This window comes from Odocoileus virginianus, chromosome 1, assembly GCF_023699985.2.
Source record: "Odocoileus virginianus isolate 20LAN1187 ecotype Illinois chromosome 1, Ovbor_1.2, whole genome shotgun sequence".
Lineage (NCBI taxonomy): Eukaryota > Metazoa > Chordata > Mammalia > Artiodactyla > Cervidae > Odocoileus > Odocoileus virginianus.
This window is the reverse complement of record NC_069674.1, coordinates 62095170-62119111: the sequence shown is the minus strand read 5'-3', so window position 1 is coordinate 62119111 and position 23942 is coordinate 62095170. Positions and strand designations below refer to the sequence as shown.

At 36.9% G+C, this 23942-nt stretch overlaps 1 long non-coding RNA gene and 1 other non-coding gene across 2 annotated transcripts; both read right to left on the bottom strand.

The window, feature by feature from the left end:
• Window positions 1-12206: 12206 nt before the first annotated feature.
• On the bottom strand, window positions 12207-23571 carry LOC110137300 (uncharacterized). The gene is made up of 3 exons (XR_002313895.2): window positions 23478-23571; window positions 13624-13883; window positions 12207-12379 (listed from the first exon to the last, which is right to left on the bottom strand). It is a non-coding gene; the product is annotated as an uncharacterized lncRNA (long non-coding RNA).
• LOC139036675 (U4 spliceosomal RNA) lies at window positions 19223-19359 on the bottom strand. Its single transcript, XR_011489504.1, has one exon. It is a non-coding gene; the product is annotated as a U4 spliceosomal RNA (small nuclear RNA).
• Window positions 23572-23942: the final 371 nt, after the last annotated feature.

The following is a 23942-nucleotide window of genomic DNA, read 5'->3' as shown; positions in this document are numbered from 1 at the left end:
GGTTGGTTTCTCAAAGTTATGCTTTGCCGTGATATATTAAAAGGGGTATTCTGTCTGCTTCTATTTTATGAAGGAATGAACTAAGAATCTAAGCAATGTATAAGAGTGAAAAGGCTTCACTAAATTTAGTAGAATGCTGGAACAAGAAAACTCTATAAACAGTATCATAGTGTAGGTTATACTGCAAAGGGTTCTTCTTCAGAGAATGAGTTGCCTCAGATGTTTTTTTGAATGGTAAATGCATTTAATGTTTCTGATATGTGAAAAACAGTCCAATTAGTCACAGTTCTTACCTAACTGTTCATAAGAATGCCAACTCCACATTTAAGTCTCAGCAGTGCTGGGAACGAGTAAAATGTGGTCTATAAAGTTTTCTGTTAAAATTTAAGAAATCAGTGAAAAATTAACCTTATCATGGATGTTGCCTATTTGTATTTCTTCTATAAGCTTCTGGAGGATGGATAAACTTGTAAAACACACCCATGCTCTTGGGTGACAGGTAGATGAATGCAATGATATGTGCAGATAGAAACTCAAAGTGCTTCTGAGCTGATACTAGTTGAAACTGTGTTAAGATGAGCTATTTGTGGAAGAGAACAGATTTTTTAAAGAGCAGAATGTTAAGTCTAAATGAGAGGCAGGGAGTAAGAAGATGAGAGGACAACGCAGTAGTCGGGAAAAAGAAATAGATTTCCAAGGGGAATTAGGAGCAGAGTACTGTTTCCTGAGACCCTTAACCTTCTCTCCCTGAACCCTGTGCAGACTGACATCCCCCTTCCCAACTCTACGTGGTTTTTTTGGGGCTTACAATCACCGGACGCTGCAGCACAGTCACAGAGATGGATGTGAACTGTGGGACAAGAAGAGCCCTTCCCGGAGATTTACAGTTACTAGAAAAGAGAAATGTTCTTTCCCCATGGTTCACTAACATAAGAATATGACTCAATCTGCGAGTAGTCATATTCTCTATCAAATGGATAGCATCCCTTCAAATCAGGAAAGGGTACCACACAGAAAGAAGCTGACAGAAGAGATGCAGGGATGACAAGAACTCCTTTAGTCTACAGATTCAGGGTGACTGCGAAGAGACACACCCCCTCTCTTCTTATTTCCATTAGCCAATATATTCTCTTTTTGCAAAAGCAAGTTTGAGTAGGTTTTGTGTGTCACTTGTGCCCAAATACTGTGGTTAATCTAGGGAACAGTTGGCAGAGGCATTACATATACTACAGTAAAGTCAAGAGACTGCAGACAGAAAAACAGTCTCTGCTTTTGACTGTTAATCTTTACCAGTCATCTCTGGGAATACAATTTTATTATACTACTTGGGGGCAAAAGCTAAGTTTTCAAGTAATCTATTAAAAACCACTTAAAACTAACAATTATTTGAAACTTTTTCTTGGTTCTTAATACAACCACCCCACCACCATTCACTCACACTCAACAGAATTTCTAGATCATTTTTGTTCAAATACTCAAGACCCAGTATTATAATCTATCCAGTATAAAGTTAAGAAGCTAAACTATGAATCACATAAAATATTTTTACTTTTGCTCAAAGTGTTCAGTTCAGCGACTAGAAAATATATGTTTTAAAAGTCAGAAATATTTATTTCAGAAGTAAGGTGCTTACCACAAGGCTTACATATGGGAAATTTACATTCTTAGAACCCACAACATCACTATAAGCTACCCATTCTAATAGAGAGCATGATTGTGAATTAAATACATAGAGAGATGAATGGCTTCAGTTGAAATATTAAGATTTGAAAAGTACCCTAAATATAAAAGATAATGCATACAGCATGTAAGCTTCAACAGTATGGAGATTCGAAGTCTTACATATTATGAGAAACAAAAATATATTAGAGAACAGGGAAGGAATTCTTTTTCTCAGTAGGGACTGCCGAATTGAAGGCAGAACTTCTACTCTGAGTTCTTTTGCTTCAGGTGGTGGAATTAATCGCAGCATTGCTCTCTGGGGCAAAGCAGGAATCCCTTTCTTACGCTTAGGACATTTTTGCTCAAGAAATTTATTATAACTCAAAAGTAGGCTAATGTGCAAATTTAATAATTTCTTTACATAAAATACTTTCTAGCCTGGATCTAAATCTAGATTAGTGGACACATTATGCTTGCGTTGTACAAATGAGAGTTAATCATGCCCTTCCCTTTTGTTTCTATGATGAGTCGCCTCTTGGAATATTATAGTTTGGTATATTTTTATTCTGACAATTAGCACCCAGATTATGCACTTTCAGCATTAGAAACTCTATTTCTGAGCCAGAGAGCATGATTCTCATTCTTTGTTAGGTTTGCTACATACTTTAAGAAATTATAAATTTTGATCAGGTCTTCTGATCTGAACACACATTATAGCAATGTAATGTATGCTCTTTTTTGCTGTATTTACGAAAGAAGGTTCCTGGGTAGTGAGAGCATATATTTAAAGACATACGCTGTCTAAATTCTAAACGCTTAACTTTCTGTTAAGACAACATCAGGTTAGACTGGACACTGGTTCATCCAAATAAAGTGAGAGGAAAGAACTAGACACCATAATCCCCTGAATTTTCCTTTCTAATAACTATTCTTGGGCATCTTTCCTGCTACCAGTAAATATGTCAGTGATCACTGGATGACTACTTTCTATTTTAACCCCTGCCTGGAAATACTCAATTTGCAAACAGCACAAGACACAGAGTGGTAAAGTTACACCAGAAGAAAGAAAAATGCCTCTGTGGGAAAGGTGGGCTCTGCTATCTAATAACAATAACAGAATCCATTATTCACTTTAATTTAAAAAAATGACATAAAGTGTCACCTGGTAGTTTATTAAAATATATATACCTTATACATAAATATAGATAAAGAAAATTTTATACCAATCATTATCTTAAGAGCTAAATATTTTCAAAAAGAAAAATGAGGTCATCTTAGCACCTTGACAATAAGGTAAAATATGATTAAATAATGGAAAATGACTTAAAACATTGTTCATAATGAGTGTTCAAAATGTGAAAATAGCTTAAATCAAACAAATATCTAGTGCAAAATAATTTAGACTGGCATGCTAAAGTCCATGGAGTTGCAAAGAGTCAGACATGACTGAGCGACTGAACAACAACAAAAAACCTGGATAAATCTATTCTGTACTAACATATGTGCATAGGAAGTATAATGGATGATACACTCACAAGCTGTTAACTGCTTCTTTGGTCATTTCACTGGAAATGACTAGAAATAGGGAATTAGGGGTAAAAGAGGAAGTTTTTGTTGTTATTTTGCATTATATTAAAACTTTTTCACATTGAAAGTTATGACTTGAATAATTGTAATTTTTAACCAATATCAAACTTGAGTTACACACTTATTTCTTTATCTATTTACTGAAATAGATGTCTAATGTATATATCCACTGATCCTCTCCTTAGTACTAATTTGCAAAACATTCAGAAATGCTCTGTAAGTTGCCATTTCTTAAAACCATTATCAATAAAAGTGAAGGGTATGTTATGTTTTGGCTCTAATAAGGAAATGCTATAAATAAAAATATTCTAAAGAAATAAATATATACTTTACTCTCTAGACTGGTAGGTCACAAACACAATACCATGGGCTAAAAGTCCCTTGGAAATTTTTCTAAAAATACAGATTACCAAACACTACCCACAAGGATTTTAATTCAATAGGTATGAGATGGAGTCCAGGCAATTCTGTCTTTTAAAAATCTTCAGTAATTCTATTCAAAGAACACGTTTAGTAACCACTGCCTAAAACTCTTCAGTATATACTATTTTACTGACCTTTTATCCTATTAATATTTTGGTACATCCTTCTAGTCTTTTTCCACTCAAGCACAGATCTTTTGTTACATAGTCACACTAACACTGCGATTCAATTTTCTTTTCATTTATTTTCTTTTTAAAAGTTTAAATGCATTTTTTTTTACTATTTTTAAATTCTAAGTCATTTGACTATTCAAAATGGTAATGTATATAAATAATATACATAACATATTTTTGTTCAGTCAGTAAGTCTTGTGTGTCTCATTGTAACTCTATGGACTGCAGCACACCAGGCTCCCCTGTTCTTCTTTATCTCTTGGAGCTTGCTCAGATTCATGTCCACTGAGCTGGTGATGCCAGCTAACCATCTCATCCTCTGCACACTCTTCTCCTTTGGCCCTCAGTCTCTCCAAACAACAGGGTCGTTTCCAACAAGTCAGCTCTCAGGTGGCCAAAGTCCTGGAGTTTCAGCTTCAGCATCAATCCTTCCAATGAATATTCAGGGTTGATTTTCTTTAGTACTGACTGATTTGATTTCTGTGCAGTCCAAGGGACTCTCAAGATCACTGGCTTAAAACTGAACATTCAAAAAAACTAATATCATGGCATCCGGTCTCACCACTTTATGGCAAATAGAAGGTGAAAAAGTGGAAACAGTGATAGATTTTATTTTCTTGGGCTCAAAAATCACTGTGGACAGTGACTGTGTCCATGAAAGTAAAAGATGGAAGAAAATTTATGACAAACCTAGACAGCATATTAAAAAGCTTTGAGACATCATTTTGCCGACAATGGTCCATCTAGTCAAAGCTATGGTTTTTCCATCCACATTCCAGTGTAGATACAAGAGTTGGACCATGAAGAAGGCTGAGTACTAAAGAACTGATGCTTTTGAACTGTGGTGCTGGAGAAGACTCTTGAGAGTCCCTTGGACTGCAAGGAGATCCAACCAGTCCATCCTAAAGGAAATTAACCCTGAATATTTATTGCAAGGAATGATGCTGAAGCTGAAGCTCCAATTCTTTGGCCACCTAATGCAATCAGCCAACCACTAGAAAAGACCCTGATTCTGGGGAAGATCAAGGGCAAGAGGAGAAGGGGGCGACAGAGGATGAGATGGTTGGATGGCGCCACCAACTCACTGGACATGAGTCTGGGCAAACTCTGGGAGGTGGTGAAGGACAGGGAAGTCTGTTGTGCTGAATTCATGGGGTTGCAAAGAGTTAGACATGACTTAGTGACTAAATAACAACAACAACATATAGTACATTTATAACTCAAAAATAGAACAGTTTAACCAATTTGCAATAAATAATATTTACAAAGACAGAGGTTGGGATATATTAGATTAATTAAAAACCCTGGGGGGAAAAAAAAACCCTGAAAACTAAGCTTATTTGAAGATTCCATGATGTTAGTCAAATTTATATATCTAAAAAGCTTAACAAATTAAATGGAAGGGATAAAATTTCAACTGCTTCTCTACATGTAGGTGAAAGAAGTTTTAGAATGACCTACCATAGGAACTTTTAGAACATAATTCATGAACCTGAGAAAATACATGATTATCTTTTAGAAAAATTTAGAGTAGGATGTTTAAGGAAGCGTATGTTGAGAATAATTTTAAATACTGAAGAGGCCATGGGAGAAATGATTTTGAGTATTTCTTGATATTATGCAAGAATTATCTATTCTATATCTTTAAAAAGTATTTTTCATTTTGTAAGTCTGTATAAATACAATCTGCTAAACTGAAATCATTCCCAAACAATTAGAAAAAAATAACATTGTTCCATTTCATGTACTGTAGTCAATTACTAGCACTAGAATGAGTAACATCTAAAAATGAATCTATAAACAAAATGAAAAGGCAACCTACAAAATAGAAGAAAATATTTGTAAATAACATATCAAATAGTGGATTAATATCCAAAATACACAAAGAACTCATATGTAACTCAATAGCAGAAAAACAGACAACCTAACCAAAAAGTAGGCAGAAGATGTGAAAAGATTTTTCCGAAGAAGACATACAGATGGCCAACAGGTACACAAAAAGGAACTCAAAATCATTACCTATCAGGGAAATGCAAATAAAAACCATAAGCTATCACCTCATATCTGTTAAAATAGCTATTATCAAAAGAAAAGAAATAACAAGTATTTGTGATATTATGGAGAAAAGGGAATCCTTGTACACTATTGGGAGGAAAGTAAATTGGCACAGTCACTATGAAAAAATGGAATCAATATTGCCAGGTGAAATATCAATAATCTCAGAAATGCAGATGACACTACCCTTATGGCAGAAAGTGAAGAACAACTAAAGAGCCCCTTGATGAAAGTGAAAGGAGAGTGAAAAAGCTGGCTTAAAACTCAATATTCAGAAAACTAAGATCATGGGATCCAATTCCATTTACTTCATGTCAAATAGATGGGGAAACAAAGAGGCTTTATTTTGGGGGGCTCCCAAATTACTGTAGATGGTGACTGCAGCCATGAAATTAAAAGATGCTTGCTCTTTGGAAGAAAAGCTATGACCAATCTAGACAGCATATTACAAAGCAGAGACATTGCCAACAAAGGTCTGTCTAATCAAAGCTATGGTTTTTCCGGTAGTCATGTATGGATATGAGAGTTGGATTATAAAAAAACTGAACGGTGAAGAATTGATGCTTTTGAACTGTGGTGTTGCAGAAGAGTCCCTCGGACTCCAAGGAGATCCAACCAGTCAATCCTAAAGGAAATCATTCCTGAATATTCATTGAAGGACTGATGCTAAAGCTGAAACTCCAAAACTGTGGCCATGTGATGTGAAGAACTGACTCACTGGGAAACACCCGGATGCTGGTAAAGATTGAGGGCAGGAGGATAAGGGGACAACAGAGGATGAGATGGTTGGATGGCATCACCGACTCAATGCACATGAGTTTGAGCAAGCTCTGGGAGTTGGTGATGGACAGAGAGGCCTGGCGTGCTGCAGTCCATGGGCTCACAAAGAGCTGGACACAACTGAGTGACTGAACTGAACTATGAAAAATGGTGTGGAGGGTCCTCAGAAAATAAAAATAGAACTAGTATATAGCATAGATCCATAAATTTCACTTTTGAGTATTTATTGGAAGGAAACAGAAACAGTAATTCAAAAAAATGTCCACCACCCATACTGATAGTAGCACTACTGACAATAGCCAAAATTAGTCCATCAATGGATAAAGAAAACATGGTTTAATACATGTATTATATATACATAAATATCTCATATATATAAGATACATATTATATGTATACAGTTACCCCTTAAACAACACAGCTTTGAACTGCATGGGTCCACTTGTACATGGATTTTTTTCCATAAATATATTCAAATATTTTTTGGAAATTTGAGACAATTTGAAAAAACTGACAGATGAACTGTGCACCTCAGAAATATCAAAATATTAAGAAAAATATATGTCATGAATACATAAAATATATGTAGATACTACTCTATATTATCATTTTACTACCATGAAACACACAAATACACTATAATAATTGAAGATTTTTCAGAAGTTACGCATACCAGTCTTACAAACCATACATGGCACCATTCTCAGTTCAGAGAAATGTAAACAAACTTAAACATGCAGTATTAAGTCATAGCTGCATAAATTTAACTACAGTTATACTGTACTACTGTAAAAGTTTCATAGCCACCTTCTGTTATTGCAAGTGTCTGCTTATAATGCCATGTGATGCTAATCATCTCCACGTGACAAGTTTTCTCTTCAGTAAATTATATGTCACAGTAAAAAGTGATCTCTCCTGGTTCTCACATATTTTTCATAGTGTGAAATGTAAACCTTGAATAGCATCATGAAAACCATACAAAGTCCCACTAGTAATGCTGCCAGTTTTCCTAAGGAACAGAGAAAAGTCATGACATGACAAGAAAATTTGGATTGCTTGATATGTGCCATAGATTGAGGTCTGCAGCTACAGCTGCCCACATTTATTTCATGATAAGGACCATCATAAAAAAAGAAGAGGAAACTCATGAAGCCGTCACTGCAGCTGCACCAGCAGATGCAAAATCCCTGCACTTTTGGTGAAGTATATATTTTTTCTCATGTTGAAAATTAAGCTTTTATGTGGGTGCAAGATTGCCATAAGAAAGTCATACCAATAAGACTCTAACATGATTTAAGAAAAATCAGTCAGTATAACTTAAAGCAAAAATTAAAAAAATCTCAAGCTAAAGAAGTTAATGCCAGGAAAGGATGGCTTGATAATTCTAAAAAGAGATTTATTTGGCTTTAAAATGTCAATATAACAGGAGAAGCTGCTTCTACCAATCAAGACATCAGAGATGAGTTCTCAGATGCTGTTAAGACAGTCACTGAAGAGAAAAGATATCTGCCTGAACAAATTTTTAACGTATCCTGAAGTGCCCTATTCTGGGGAAAAATGCTACAAACTAGGTTTATTAGTAAGGAAGAGAGGTGAACACCAGGATTTAAGGCAGGGAGGTATAGGCTAAAGCATAGTTTTGGGCAAATGTAATAGGTTTGTGATCAGAACTGCCCTTACCTATAAAGCCTCTAAGCCCTGAGCCTTGATGGGAAAAAAAAAAAAAAAAATACCACCAGCTGCCAGTCTTTTGCTTGGGCAACAAGAAATTCTGGATGAGAACCGTTTTCCTGGATTGGTGCCATCACTGCTTTGTCCCTAAAGTCAGGAAGTTCCTTGCCAGCAAGGGGCTGCCTTTTAACATTCGTTGTTGTTGTTATATTAGACAACATCCCTGGCCACCTAGAACTACGTAACACTGAAATGCTAAAGTGGTCCACTCTTCCTCAAACACAACATCTCTAATTAGCCTCTAGATCAGGGGGTCATGAGGGTCTTTAAGATTCATTACACATGGCACACTACGGAAAGGATTGCCAATACTACAGAAGAGAACCCAGGTAAAGAGAAAATCACGAGGGTCTGGAAGGATCACACAGTTGGGAATCCCTGAAGGTGTCATCACTGTTACAGAAAAAGCCATGAAAACTGTCAAGTCCAAAACAGTAAATTCCTGCTGCAGAAAACTGTCTCCAGACATTGTGCCAGACTCCAAAGGATTTAGAACAGAACCAAAGAAACCACAAGAGAGATGGTGGATGTGGCCAAAAAGATGTGGATCTTAGGGAAATGAAAGTGCAAATAAATACCACACCAGAGGAATTAACACATGACAACTGAATGAGAATGAGTGCTTCTGAACCAGTGCTGAGGTTCAGATGAGGAAGATGAAAAAAGATGAACCATTACGAGGAAGATGGAAAAAGCAGTGCCAGCAAACAAACGGACATTCGACAATCTGGTACGTCTCCTATTACCTAAGACATGCTTTTGACTTCTGTTATGACATGGACCCCTTTATGATACTGGTCCTGATATTAAAGCTAGGGGTAGAAGGATTGGTATTTTATATAAGCATTTTTAGAGAAATTAAAAATCAGAACAGTCAGACAAATTATGACTCATTTCCATAAAGTAATACTGAGTGCACCGACCTCTCCTGCCTCCACTTCCACCTCAGTCACCCCTGAGACAGCGGCACCAATCTCTCTTCTGCTTCTTCCTCAGCCTAGTCAATGTGAAGATGATGAGGAACTGTGATGATCTCCTTCTACTTAATGAACAATAGTCATCATGCCTTACAGTTAATAGACTTATCTATTGTGTATGTGTGTGAGTGTTTTCATGTGGAAAGTAAAAATGGTACAGCAAAAACTGAATGAGATATATTTATGTCATCATCATTGTCGCCCAAGTCTTCACGATGTAGAACACTGTGTGCCAGACTTGCATGCCTATCCATATATAGGCATAAGGTGAGTGATATTTTACAAAAATGTGCTGGTTTTCTTATCATTTTATAACTGTGCTTGCAAAGAATTACATTATAATACAGTATACCTCTGATAGCAAAATTGCCTATCAGCCTATCATCATAGGTGTTTTTTAAAAAAATGTAATAATGTTTCTAATACTGTATTATGCACATGACTGTAATATGATGTGCCATAAAAATTTTATAATCATTCATTCACTAGTATAGGCTAAGCTACTGAGGAGCAATTGTATTGCTTGCAATAGGTATCATAAAGCAATCATTTATGCTTCTTCATTATCAATAAGAGTCAGATACAAGTCAGTTCAGAGGTCAGTGACCCAGATTCAGTATGTTACTTCCAGAGACCCAGGCTCCTTCTATGTTGCTGCTTTACCATGACCTACATCACTCAGATCATCTCATGTCCTTGGTGACTATGCCAGCTATGGCCATCACGTCCACATTCCCACCAGCCAGAAGGTAGAAAAGGAAGAAAAGCGCGTCTTCTCTCAACAAGCAAATATCTTAGAAATTTGACATACCACTTTTCCTTTCATTCCATCTGTCAGAACCTAAATGTACCAGATCACTCCTAGATAACAGAAGCGGGAAAATGTAATTTTTAGTTTCAGGATAGCATCTGTTCAGTTAAAAATCACAAATTGTACCACCATAGAAAAAGGGAAGAAAAGATATTAAGAAATAATACATAGTTTCTTCCTCAGGAGTTTAAAATTCTTTTGCAGTAGGTTCAGTTCAGTTGCTCAGTCGTGTCTGACTCTTTGCAACCCCATGAATCGCAGCACGCCAGGCCTCCCTGTGCAGTAGGTTAGGCTATATTAATTAAGGAAATTGACAAATGAAACTGCCAGTAAAGTTTCTGTATAGGCATAGAGAAAGCTCATCTATCGTGCTGATTTTAACATTACTACTAGCTCAGGATGGTACTTTCTAATATGCTTGTGTTAACTGTAGATGGAAACTGTTAGCTCCCCAAATAATAACTGCACTTTCAAGGACTAGGAAATGAAAAGAAAAGCAAAGTTTAGGCAAAGATAATTGCTTCTCAAATTCAAACTTATTTGCTTTGTTTTCTTGCTTCTTATCCATGAGCCAAAACAACAAATCTGTGAAGTATTTTTCTTAGATTCTCTTTTTCATGCCAAGTTTTAATGTTAAAATTTAATGTTAACCTTAATGGATTCTGTCAAAGGCATCTCTCTGACACTCTGGAGATGCGATGCTGGGGAGATGCTGATCTGGAAAATTATTTTCAGCAAGGCTCACATGTAGTTAATAGGAGCCAAAGACCAAGCTGAAGGGACATCTAAGATAATGGCAGCCAAGAATAAGAACCATCAGAACCCCATTTTGAGCAAGTAAATTACAGTCACCAGTTAATAGTAAGCTCAAAATGTACGGTTCCTACCACAAAAAAAATCTATTTCTCATAGGACAAATATTGTTTAGTTGCTAAGTCATGTCTGATTCTTTTGCAACCCCCCAGGAGCCTACCAGGCTCCTCTGTTCATGGGGCTTCCCAGGCAAGAATACTGGAGTGGGTTGCCACGTCCTCCTCCAGGGGATCCCTCTGACCTGGGGATTGAACTCGTGTCTCTGGCGTCTCCTGCACCGGCAGGTGGGTTCTCGGCCACCAAGTCACTAGGGGAGCCCACAGGACACGTAGCATCTTAAAATTCAACTTCAATCCATTTCCTTGAACATTTTTAGATAATTTTAAAAATATATATATTTTTAAAGTACAAAGAGGAGTTGTAGAGAAGTCAGGTAGAGAGCATTTGCACCAAGTGTATGGAGTTAACACCAGCAGTAATGGGATAAATTGATATCAACATTCTCCAAAGAACACAATCACTGCTGGCATTATTGCCCAGAAAAACAAGTCAATTGCAACCTAAATCTAATCATGAAAAACACCAATTTTATTCAAATGTCTAGCCAAATAGAGTGCCTATAATCTGTAATCCCTAACAGTTCATTTAAATCATTAATCTTGAGTGTTCTAGAGATCCTGTCTTTTGCTAATCAGTCTTCTCTTAGAAAGTTTTGAGTTATTCTGAGCCATTAACACCATCCTGTTTGATATGACTGTTTTTAATCCTCATCTACACAGAGTTGATGGGGTATCCAGATGGGACCTAAAGACTATACAATCTCTTTCGTCACTGATGCCCCAGGCCCTTTCCCCTCCAATCCCACATAGGAATCTTGGGTATCAGCACATTCCCAAATTGATCTGACACAAAGGGAACATTTTTGGTAGTTTCAGGTCATTAATTAGTAGTGAGAATTGCTCAAAACATATCAGAAGTTTGAACAGAGAAAACGGACAGAAGGCTCTAGCATAAAGGGGAGACGCGTTCTATGAGCACTTGACTGTCAGAAAAAGAGAAAGAAAAACAGTAGTTGAAAACAAACCTGTTACCAACAGAGTAAACGGAAGTAAACATTCGCATGTTCTAGGACCACAGCACTTCAGGAGGAAAAGAGAACCTGCCCCTGACCCAGGACATGACGTTTACCTGAGAAACTTCCATTTCTCCCTTTTCCTCCACTGGGTTTCTTTCTCAGGTGAGATAAGGTGAAGTCACAAATGCATCTTGAGAATGTTGAGACGCTTTGTTGGTCTCACACTCACAGGAAGGAGAGACTTGAAACACCCTTCTTGTTGTCTCAGGAGAGATTCAGGAACACTGAGCTCCTACATGAAGAAAAAACTTTGAGTTTCTTCTTTTCTGTCTTCAGGGACCCTCTTCTCCCACAGACACCCCCAAATTCTATTACAGCCCAGATAATGCAGGCGGCACAGACCTGCTCCTACCAGACCCACATAGAGCAAAGCCTGTTATCTTGCCTTGGGCCACAGGCTCAGCTCTCCTAATATACTTGTGACCTCTCACCCTTAACTCTGGCCTCACCTTAGAATCATCTGAAGGACGTAATTTAAACAACACAGGTGTTCCTACCCAGACAAATGGACGGAATCTGTGGGGGAGGGCACAGGTGACAACAGTTCTTAAAACCATCTGATATCCTAGGGAAGATCCCCTGGAGGAGGAAATGGCAATCCACTCCAGTATTCTTGCCTAGGAATTCCATGGACAGAGGAGCCTGGAGGCTACCGTCTGTGGGGTCGCAGAGTCAGACACCATTGAGTGACTGGGCACATGAGATCCTAACTGGAAGCCTGGGCTGAAAGTCACTTATCTAAGCCTTGCTTCTCGAGTTTTAATGTGCATAAAAAATCACTTGGATGGATGTTAACTAGATATGATGTTGATCACTTCACAACATATACACATATGGAATAATTATGTTGTACATTTGAAACTAATATGAAGTTATATGTCAACTAAGTCAATAAAAAATTACTTACTTGGAGATCCAAAAAAGAAAAAAAAATACAAAAAGGAGAATTAGTCATGATGTAGCCCTCCCTGAAGTTCTTAACTCTAGCCTAGAAGGTGACCTGGATCATTAAAAAAATATGACTTTCCTTAGAAGGAAAAAAAACCAAACAATGAAAATAACATTGAGAAGAGATTTTAGGTCATACTTTATTTTTACTCTGCTCAAGGTCTAGGTTACAACTGAAGGAGAGGGGAGCTAACCTTTCTTTTTTTTTTTTAATTTAAAATTAAAAATGAATTTAATTAATACCAGGATAAAACACATCTTAAATGATTAAAGGATGTTGTAGGCAGCAGTAGCTGCCCTATTTACAGAATTATCTTTAGAGGAGAAACACAGGGATGGGGCATTTACCTTGGCTCTTTTTAGGAGTTTTACAGCAGATAAAACATCCATTTTAGATCACTAATGATTCTCAAGTGTTGAATGAAGATCTAAATATATACAGTAATGACACAGAATATTTTTTAAAAAAATAAGAAATTTCCATAGAACCCAATCATTTTTAATACGATTCAAAGTTTTAATACATACCTCACCCCTAATTTCAGTTGAAAAACTTTATGGTATCGTCTTTCCGTGTCCAGATGCCTTCAATTGGACTGAAGTGCAGTGTGCCATTGAGAATCTGAATCATGGTTTTTTTTCATCCAGATATTTTAACTGCATGAAGGCGCCATAATAACAATGATGATTGAAGAGTGGTATTACTTTTCAGAGTGAAGGTCAAATTTAGATTTTTTTTTTTTAAATCTCATTTCATTTTGGTCTCATTTCACTTTAGTCTGTATTATCTTGTGACAGAAAAATGAAACAAAAGGAAAAGGAAGTTTACACACATTTTATTTTAAGTTACAGTTTATATGAGCATCAAACATGAGTGTTTTATTTAATTCTTCAGGTTGATACCTTTCTGGTTTCCTGAAATATAATACCCATTAATCCCTGTTTGCAGACACCTTGAAATATTTATTGAATAATACAATACAGATTCTAAAACATAATCTTCTTTTATGAATACTGGCACAATTTCACCCAGCTCTGTAGAAGATTTAAGAAAAATGGCAGGGCAAGATCAGACATTGTTTACATCTCACCTCCAGCAAGATATAACTTTACTTTTGGCTGACCTTTAAGCAAAAGCAATGGTTATGTAACCAAGTAAGCTAAAAACTAAACAGGAAAAGTCACAGAGCAGGGAATGAACTACAAACTTACACTATTTGTTAAACTGAGATTTTTATCATGTTTCTCAAAGAAACTCTAAAGTTTCCCAAATGGAAAAATGTGACCGATATTTTATCTTTGCTATTTGAATGTATACATGAATATTTCAGTATTTAAAAGAAGTTATTCAGGGGTCTACAATAAAATGCACTGTACTGTTTTATAATTTAAGCAGTATTACTCATTGCTAGAGTAAAATTTTTGAATGAATTGCATTCTATCTTCACATAAATATTAGATATAATTAATGTTCATGTTATATTGTTCCTAAAACATACATTCTAAGGTTTTTCTTAAATTAAACAGATTTACTTTTGGGAAGTTTTAAGGGCAGTGTTATCCAAGAGCAGAAGAATAACTCCTTAAAGTCTCTTTTTAGCTTTATCATTTGCAGCATATAATCAAGTTAATAGTCACTACATTTTATGCTCAATAGAAAAAAAAAATCTTGCCAAAGAGAAAAAAAAGCCACAAAAGAAATAGCATAACCTGGAAATAATCTAAGACTTTGAAAGATTTGTTTTTAGTAGCATATAAATATCTTTAGCAAATTATAACTTCTTTTTGATGTTCCCATAATCAGATAATGTTCAACTTTTTGCCAAAATTGAATAGGCTTCTAGTAGATTTTCTATTTCACATGCAGTTGAATCTTTAAGTATATCTGTTAGTACTTTTTAAAATATTTAACAATGAAGCTATAGCATGAATTGTCATTGAATAAATATGAATAAATACTGAATAAATATGAAAAGAAAGCTGGAGAGTCAGAAATAAAACTTTAAAATGTAGAACTTGAATAACATGTTGGGTGCTGTGCATTGCAGATGAACAGGGCACAGACTGCTTACAGTCTATAGGATCAGACATAAACAAGAAATAAACAATTAAAATACAAGGAGGCAATAAGTATAACAGGAAAAGTCATATCCTAGACCTTGCAGGGGCATTTAAATGAACCTTGACAGAGGAAGGGCCCTTTCTTGCCTGAGAAGGAGCAACAATGAGCCAAAGGGAATACAAGTCATCATAAAAACTAAAAATAACTTGGTAAGCCTAACATAATGGACATCAGAAGGTGAAGGGTGAGACTGAAGAAGAAAGGAAATCTGAAAGAGCCCTGTAGCTATGAAAGGATCTTAAAGCTTCTAAAAGAATTGAAATAAATCAACCACGACACCAAAGGGTTTTAAACATGGGGGCCCAATATGATCAACTCCTTCTAGTTCCATTTGGAGAATGAATGGAAAGAATGGAAGGTTGAAATTCAGAACACTCAAGACTGGGAGCTACATTAGTAAGGGTTTTCCAGAGAAACAGAACCAATAGGATATGAAGATTTACATAAAATGAGATTAAGTACAGGAACCAGTTCACAGGTTATGGAGTAGAGAAGTCCTACAATCTGCTGCCTGTAAGCTGAAAAACCAGGAAAGTTAGTGGCATAATAATTCAGGTCAAGTCCAAACATCTGAGAACCCAAGAAAATGAGGGTTTGGGTTGATTACTTCAGTCTGAGTCTGAAGGCCCAAGAACCTGGAGCTTTGATGTCTGAGGACAGGAGAAGATGTATGTTCCAGCTGAGGAAGAGAGAAAGAATTTGCTCTTGTTCCACATTTTTTTTATTCTACTCAGGCCCTCAACAGATTGGATGATACTGATCCACATTGGTGAGAGTGAATCTCTACTCAGTCTACTGAATCAAATGTTAATCTCTTCCAGAAACATCCTCATAAAGATACCCAGGAATGATGTTTTACCAGCTACTGGATCCCTTCAGTTCAGTTCAGTCACTCAGTCATGTCCAACTCTTTGCGACCCCATGAACTGCAGCACGCCAGGCCTCCCTGTCTATCACCAACTCCCAGAGTTTACTCAAACTTGTGTCCATCGAGTCAGTGATGCTATCTAACCATCTCATCCTCTGTTGTCCCCTTCTCCTCCTGCCCCCAATCCCTCCCAGCATCAGGGTCTTTTCCAATGAGTCAACTCTTCGCATCAGGTGGCCAAAGTATTGGAGTTTCAGCTTCAGCATCAGTCCTTCCGATGAACACCCATGACTGATCTCCTTTAGGATGGACTGGTTGGATCTCCTTGCAGTCCAAGGGACTCTCAAGAGTCTTCTCCAACGCCACAGTTCAAAAGCATCAATTTTTTGGCACTCAGCTTTCTTCACAGTCCAACTCTCACATCCATACATGACCACTGGAAAAAACATAGCCTTGACTAGACGGACCTTTGTTGGCAAAGTAATGTCTCTGCTTTTTAATATGCTAACTGGATCCCTTAGCCCAGTCAAATTTACATAAAATTAAACATCACAGGAGCCCATACAGCACTGGGGAAGAAGAGATGAATTTCTAGCCTTCTAGGAGGTATTGGATTGAATGTACTCAGTGAGGGAAGGCAAAAAGCCATGGTATTCAGTGAAGCAGGACCATGGAAAGAGGTCTATATAGAGAAAGATGGTGGAAGGCAGTTTTAGACCTGTTGTTCATCCTCTGAAAAGCCTGAAAAGTAAAAGGGTTAGTCAATCAGTTGTGTCTGACTCTTCGTGAACACATGGACTGTAGTTCACCAGGTTCCTTTGTCCATGGAATTCTCCAGGCAAGAATAGTGGAGTGGGCTGCCATTTCCTTCTCCAGGGGATCTTCCTGACCCAGGGATGGAACCCAGGTCTCCAGCATTGCAGGCAGACTCTTTACTGACTGAGCCGCCAGAGAAGACCAGAAAAACCTGTATATGGATGTCAGATAAAGACTGGATGCATGAGGTAATCTGGATAGACATTATGGAGTCTGACACAGAAATGAGATAAAAAATTGACATTTTTTCCAGTTGACCATGAAAACAATGCAGGACTGCCAACTCTTTATGCAGTTGAAAATCCAGATATGATGTACAGTCATTCTCCATATCTATGGTTCTGTATTCCCAGATTCAACCCTGGATTATGTAGTACTGTAGTATTTATTATAAAAAAAAAAAAATTCTACGTGTAAGTGGATGAGCAAAATTCAAACCGACATTGTTCAAAGGTCAACTTACACGTGCAATTCAAAGAAGGTCGCCATCTAAATGCATTACATTAAATTTTTTTTTAACTGAAGCAACAATATTCTAATTAGGAAAAATAAATAATTAAGTAACCATAATACCTTTTGAGGAGAGGTAACGGAAAAATATTGATGAAATTTTGAAAAATACAAAAAGATTAGACTGAGGATGAAAAATGTAAAGGTACTAGCCAGGTCCAGAATTCGTCTCTTATTAAACACATGGACTTAGCAACTGTTTCGATGTTGCCCTTCTGTTTTATTTTTTTGCTTCTGTTTGTGGAATCAGTTAGTTTTGCTAAGATTGCCCAGGTTTTACAGCACTGGAAGGCAATTTGTATTAAAAACCAGCTGCAACTGTTTCCCATGGAAGAAAGATCCATAAATTACACTTCAGGTTATTTGTCAGTTAATGTAGTTTAAACCTGTCTGCCAAAGAATTTTTAAAGTGTGAGAATTGATCCTGAACTCCAGCTGAGAGGCTTGTGAAATTATAAAGGTAATATGTTCACTATAGCATCTCCTGCTGCCCAATTTAAAGGTGCTAGGTAGGAGGTCAGTGGAAAAGGAAGGCAGTTGGATGGCACTATTTGAAATATTTTAAATAAATGTTTTGTAAGAGACTAACATATTATGTAAAGGAATGATTTTTTTTTTTTTCTAAGCAGAATCTTCATCCAATCATTTGATTTATGAATGAGAGACTTCACTGAGAGTCTTCGATCTTCTGGTTAAACCAGTTTTTAGCCCAGCATTTTTTCCATGCTATAATTTGTAACGCCTGTCTAGTCTTCTTTTTCAAATGACTAATAAAAAAGGCTTTATTTTTTCCCTACCTTTTCTTCAACAAAATATTCTGTGGCCTAATAATTCTAACATAGACAAACATGCTTACAACTTCCTGTATGGATACTTAATCACTTTATGAACATATTGACTGCCCAGAAGCAGTGCTGAACCTCTTATAGAACCTAAGGGTTGTTATCCTGTAACTAGGCTGGGTGAATCGAAACTAGATTAAAACAAACAACAACAAAAAAATCTCTGGGTTTTTCTCTGGAACAGCCAGGTATTCTGAAATCAGTTACATAGAAAAGCCAATGCTGCTTGCTTGACTTGTTCCATAAGGGTTTTCAGTATATAAAAAGATGAAGTGTAGCAAAATAAAATTAATATCCAACTTGTAGGGTGAATAGAAGGTAAATAACAAGGAGGAGGAAGGAAAGACAGAACTAGGAGTGAGGGCACGACACAGGATCCAGGAGGTGGTGGCCACTTGAAAAGGATGAACTCAAAGTGAGCCCTAACCTTGAACCATTAAGAAGAAACTGTATTTAATTACAGGGTTGAAGAGTATCTAGGAGGAAAAAATGATGCATTAGTGAAGAAGTCCATCAAGGTTTGATTTGCAATCTGAGAGGAAGAGAGAAAATCCTTTATAAAGGAATGAACAATAAGTTCCCATCATTACCAGAGACTTTCTCTCAGTGTCTAATGATGTCCCTCCAAGAGGCAGCTAACACAAGCCTGTGTTGTAAGAGGAACCTCAGGAGTGGGAGAGAATTAGGTGTTGAAATACCAATATGACGCCCAAGCAGGAAAGGCTAAGAGCCCCAAGTACATCATTACAGTTTGTTATTTATTGAAAAATAAAAGGTAATGAAATAAACAGTACAGTGCACAAGATTTTTATCTTATGATTTGTTTTAGAACTTAAGAAGGAATGGCCAGTTAAAATCCCTGAAATCCAACTATGGCATAGTGGAAACAGCACTAGATTGAAACAAAAACCTGAGTTTGAGCTTCAATTTCCCTAATTATAATACTACTTTTTTTTAAAAAAAAATCAGTCTCCACAGAGACTCTCAACCATTGACAACGTCAACTACATTTCAAGTTCTTTTGGTGTAGTGGCACGCTTTTTAATTAGCAATAATTGTACCACAGATAGACCTCACTGACTATGATATAGCCACTGCGCAAAGCTCAGCTTCATTAACACCTGATTTTGCCAGACAGGTCATAGTTGTTTCTACTGAGCCCCAGATGTCACACCTATAAAAAGGCAAACCAAGGCAAACCATTCAATATTATAGTAATTCAAGTCTATGCCCCAACCACTAGTGCCGAAGAAGGTGAAGTTGAATGGTTCTGCAATGACCTAAAGACCTCTAGAACTAACACCAAAAAGATGTTCTTTTCATTACAGGGGACTGAAATGCAAAGGTAGGAAGTCAAGAGCTACCTGGAGTAACAGGCAACGTTGGCCTTGGAGTACAAAACGAAGCAGGGCAAAGGTTAACAGAGTTTTGCCAAGAGAAGGCACTGGTCAGAGCAAACACCCTCTCCCAACAACACAAGAGACAACTCTACACATGGACATCACTAGATGATCAATGCCAAAATCAGGTTGATTCTATTTTTTGCAGCCAAAGATGGAGAAGCTCTTCACAGTCAGCAAAAATAAGACCAGGAACTGACTGTGGCTCAGATGATAAATTCCTTATTGCCAAATTCAGATTTAAATTGAAGAAAGCAGGGAAAACCACTATACCATTCAAGTATGACCTAAATCAAATCCCTACGATTATACAGTGGAAGTGAGAAACAGATTCAAGGGATTAGATCAGATAGACACAGTGCCCAGAGAACTATGGACCAAGCTTCGTGACATTGTACAGGAGACAGGGATCAACACCATCCCCAAAAACAGAAATGCAAAAAGGCAAAAGGGTTGTCTGAGGAGGCCTTACAAATAACTGAGAAAAAAAGACATCCTGGGCTGCAAAGTCAAATGGACCTTAGGAAGCATCACTACCAACAAAACTAGTGGAGGTGATGGAATTCCAGTTGAGCTATTCCAAGTCCTAAAAGATGATGCTGTAAAAGTGCTGCACTCAATTTGCCAGCTATTTTGGACAACTCAGCAGTAGCCACAGGACTGGCAAAGGTCAGCTTTCATTCCAAACCCTAAGAAAGGCAATGCCAAAGAATGTTCAAATGACCACACAATTGCACTCATCTCACACGCTAGCAAGTAATGCTCGAAATTCTCTAAGCCAGGCTTCAACAGTACATGAACTGAGAGCTTCCAGATGTTCAAGCTGGGTTTAGAAAAGGCAGAGGAACCAGAGATCAAATTGTCAACATCCTTTACATCATAGAAAAAGCAAAAGAATTCCATAAAAACATCTACTTCTGCTTTATTAATTATGCTGAAGCCTTTGACTGTGTGGATCACAACAAACTGTGGAAAATTCTTCAAGAGATGGAAGAGAAATCTGTATGCAGGTCAGGAAGCAACAGTTAGAACTGGACATGGAACAATAGACTGATTGCAAATTGGGAAAAGGGTATGTCAAGGCTGTATATTGTCACCCTGCTTACTTAATTTATATGCAGAGTACATCATGAGAAATGCTGGACTGGAGAAGAACAAGCTGAAATCAAGATTGCTGGGAGAAATATCAGTAATCTCAGATATGCAGATGACACCACCCTTATGGCAGAAAGTGAAGAGGAACTAAAGAGCAGCTTGAGGAAAGTGAAAGAGGACAGTGAAAAACCTGGCTTAAAACTCAACATTCAAAAAACAAAGATCATTGCATCCAGTCCCACCACTTCATGGCAAATAGATGGGGAAACAATGGAAACAGTGAGAGACTTTATTTTCTTGGGCTCCAAAATCACTGCAGATGGAGGTACAGCCTTGAAATTAAAAGACACTTGCTCCTTGGAAGAAAAGCTATGACCAACCTAGACAGCATATTAAAAACAGACATTACATGCAGACAAAGGTCCACCTAGTCAAAGCTATGGTTTTTCCAGTAGTCAGGTATGGGTGTGAGAGTTGGACCATAAAGAAGGCTGAACACCACAGAATTGAACTGTGGTGTTGGTGAAGACTCTTGAGAGTCCCTTGGACAGCAAAGAGATCAAACCAGTCAATCTCAAAAGAAATCAGTCTTGAATATTCATTTGAAGGATTGATGCTGAAGCTCAAATACTTTGGCCACCTGATGCAAAGAACTGATGCATTGGAAAAGACCCTGATGCTGGAAAGATTGAAGGAAGGAGGAGAAGGGGATGACAGAGGATGAGATGGCTGGATGGCATCACTGATGTGATGGAAAGGAGTGATAGCAAGCTCCAGGAGTTAGTGATGGACTGGGAAGCCTGGCGTGCTGCAGTCCATGGGGTCACAAAGAGTTGGACATGACTGAGCAACTGAACTGAACTGATTCAAAGGCTTGGAACAGAAAGAGTATGTTCTTATTTGCTTTGGAATTTCTCAAGGAATCAGACATGACAGAGTGACTGAACTGAACTGAACTGAAAAAGGAGTTAAGAATACCTATTCAGAAAGTTTTTCTGAAGTTTGCACAAAATACTGCACATAAAAGCCTTTCATTATATTATCTGAAATACTCATTTCTTTATATTACCTAACAGTCTTTTAATTATATTTTGAAGATGTACTTCAAGAAAATTGAAAATTATCCACAAGTTAATTTATCTTTATGTGAATTCATAAATAGTTACATAGAGATCCATTGAAAGATATTGTTGTTATAAAACTTACATTATTGGAGTTCCTAGAATATGAATAGAAAGCTATTAAATATGTGTTGTGCTTCATTCTTTGCAACCTGAAAACAGTATTATTAAATACTGCTTTATTAAATTAAATAAATTTTAATTTAATTTTATTAATTATTAATCATAATTGTTAATAACCATAATGTTATTATTTATTATAAAATTTTATTATTAAATTAAAGCATGGCTTATTATTCTACCCATTTTATAAGTTATGGAGTTAAAGAGATAAAGTTACAGAGCTCAGTTTAGAAATGTGAAGTCTGTCAAAGGAGAAAAGGGCTAAACTAAAACACACTGCATAACAGAGAGGGGGAAAATGAAATACTTAAATACAGAAAATGTCTATTACACAACAATAGTAGACTCTTTAAAATTATTGGTACTTATTGATATCCAGAGTGGAAGTCCTTTACAATAACATATTTGAAGGCCAATTAAAAAAACTATGTTTGACATCAGTAAAAGTTTTCGGGTAATTTGTATAGCATCCTAGTCTTTAATGTTCAAAACCCAAGGAGTTCACACATGTCTCTAGATCTGACATTGACTACCAAGAGGACCAGACTCTGCACCCCAGCCCTCCAAGGGCTCATCTGAGCTTTAAGTGATAGTAGAATCCACTCGACTTAATTCCTAAATACCCATATTTTGTTATATTTTGGGAAAAAAAATCTTCTCTTTTTTCATTTTAAAATAGAAAGTTTTTAAAAGTTCCCAGGTAAAAATTCATCTTTACATAGACTCACACCTATTTATTAAGAAGGTCACCATTTGCTTTGTTCACTTAGGGTTAAATTGCATTCTAGAAAAGGCAGTTAGAACAGAGATCTACCTTATGTTCTGTCCTGGGGCTATGAAGAGCCAAAAAGACAACAATATGGGATGCTGGAAAACTGAATAATATTAAAAGTACTAAAGAAATGTAACACATTACTATTTTACCTGAAACACCAAGTATGCTCATAGGACTATAATAAGCTAAATTAATTGTATTAGTTTGCTAGGCCTGTCTTAAAGTATCACAGACTAAAACAATAGGAATGAAATTTTTCACAATTCTGGAAGCCAGAAGTCCTAAGCCAAGACGCTGGCAGCTTTGATTTCTTCTGAGATGTCTACTCTGGTTTGCAGATGGCTGTCTTCTCCCTGTGTCTTTACATGGCCTTCTCTTTAAGCTTATTAGTGTCCCAATCTCCTGTGTGACTGCAGAGACACCAGTCATGTTGGATGAGGGCCCACCCTAATGAGCTCACTTCAATTTAAATGCCTTTTTAAAGATCTTATTTCCAAATACTGTCACATCTTGAGATACTGGAGGTTAGGGCTTCAAATACGAATTTGGGGAGAGGGGATATACCCTGTAACATTAACATAGTATAAACACAGAGAATGATACCACATTATAGCCTACATATTTCAAAACAAATAGTGAGAATAGCATTGTAAATACTGCATAGTAAACATATGTCAATAATAATCTAGTAGTTTTTATTGATTCATGACCTTAAAATTCCTTCAGAATATCAATTTGCTTGTGCGTCACAGCTGTAAAAGGCAGTTGCACGGGAGATTAGTTCTGGACGCCTACAGAACCCAACCATCCTTCTGTGTTCATTGCTAGGAGCTAAGAATCAAAATAGAAGGAATGCATAGAACGCAGGGCCTTAATATCCAAGTGAAGTAACAGTGCGGATTTTTAAGAGAGAAAGAAGAATAAACAATAATACAAGTTGGCATGTCCCAAATTCCAAACAGGAGATTAGCTGTCTTCCTGGTTCTGAGGGCATACCAGCCAGCTCTGTATTGATTTCTAAAGGATTCCAAGAGAAAACCAACACTATTTAAATATGCAGATAATTATTGGAATAGAATTTCAACAGAAGGAACAATAGCCATGCACCTTTTGAAGGCTCCTGATTTCAAATTACTTGTTCTTCCTTTATTTCTCAATAAAGAAATAAAATGTTT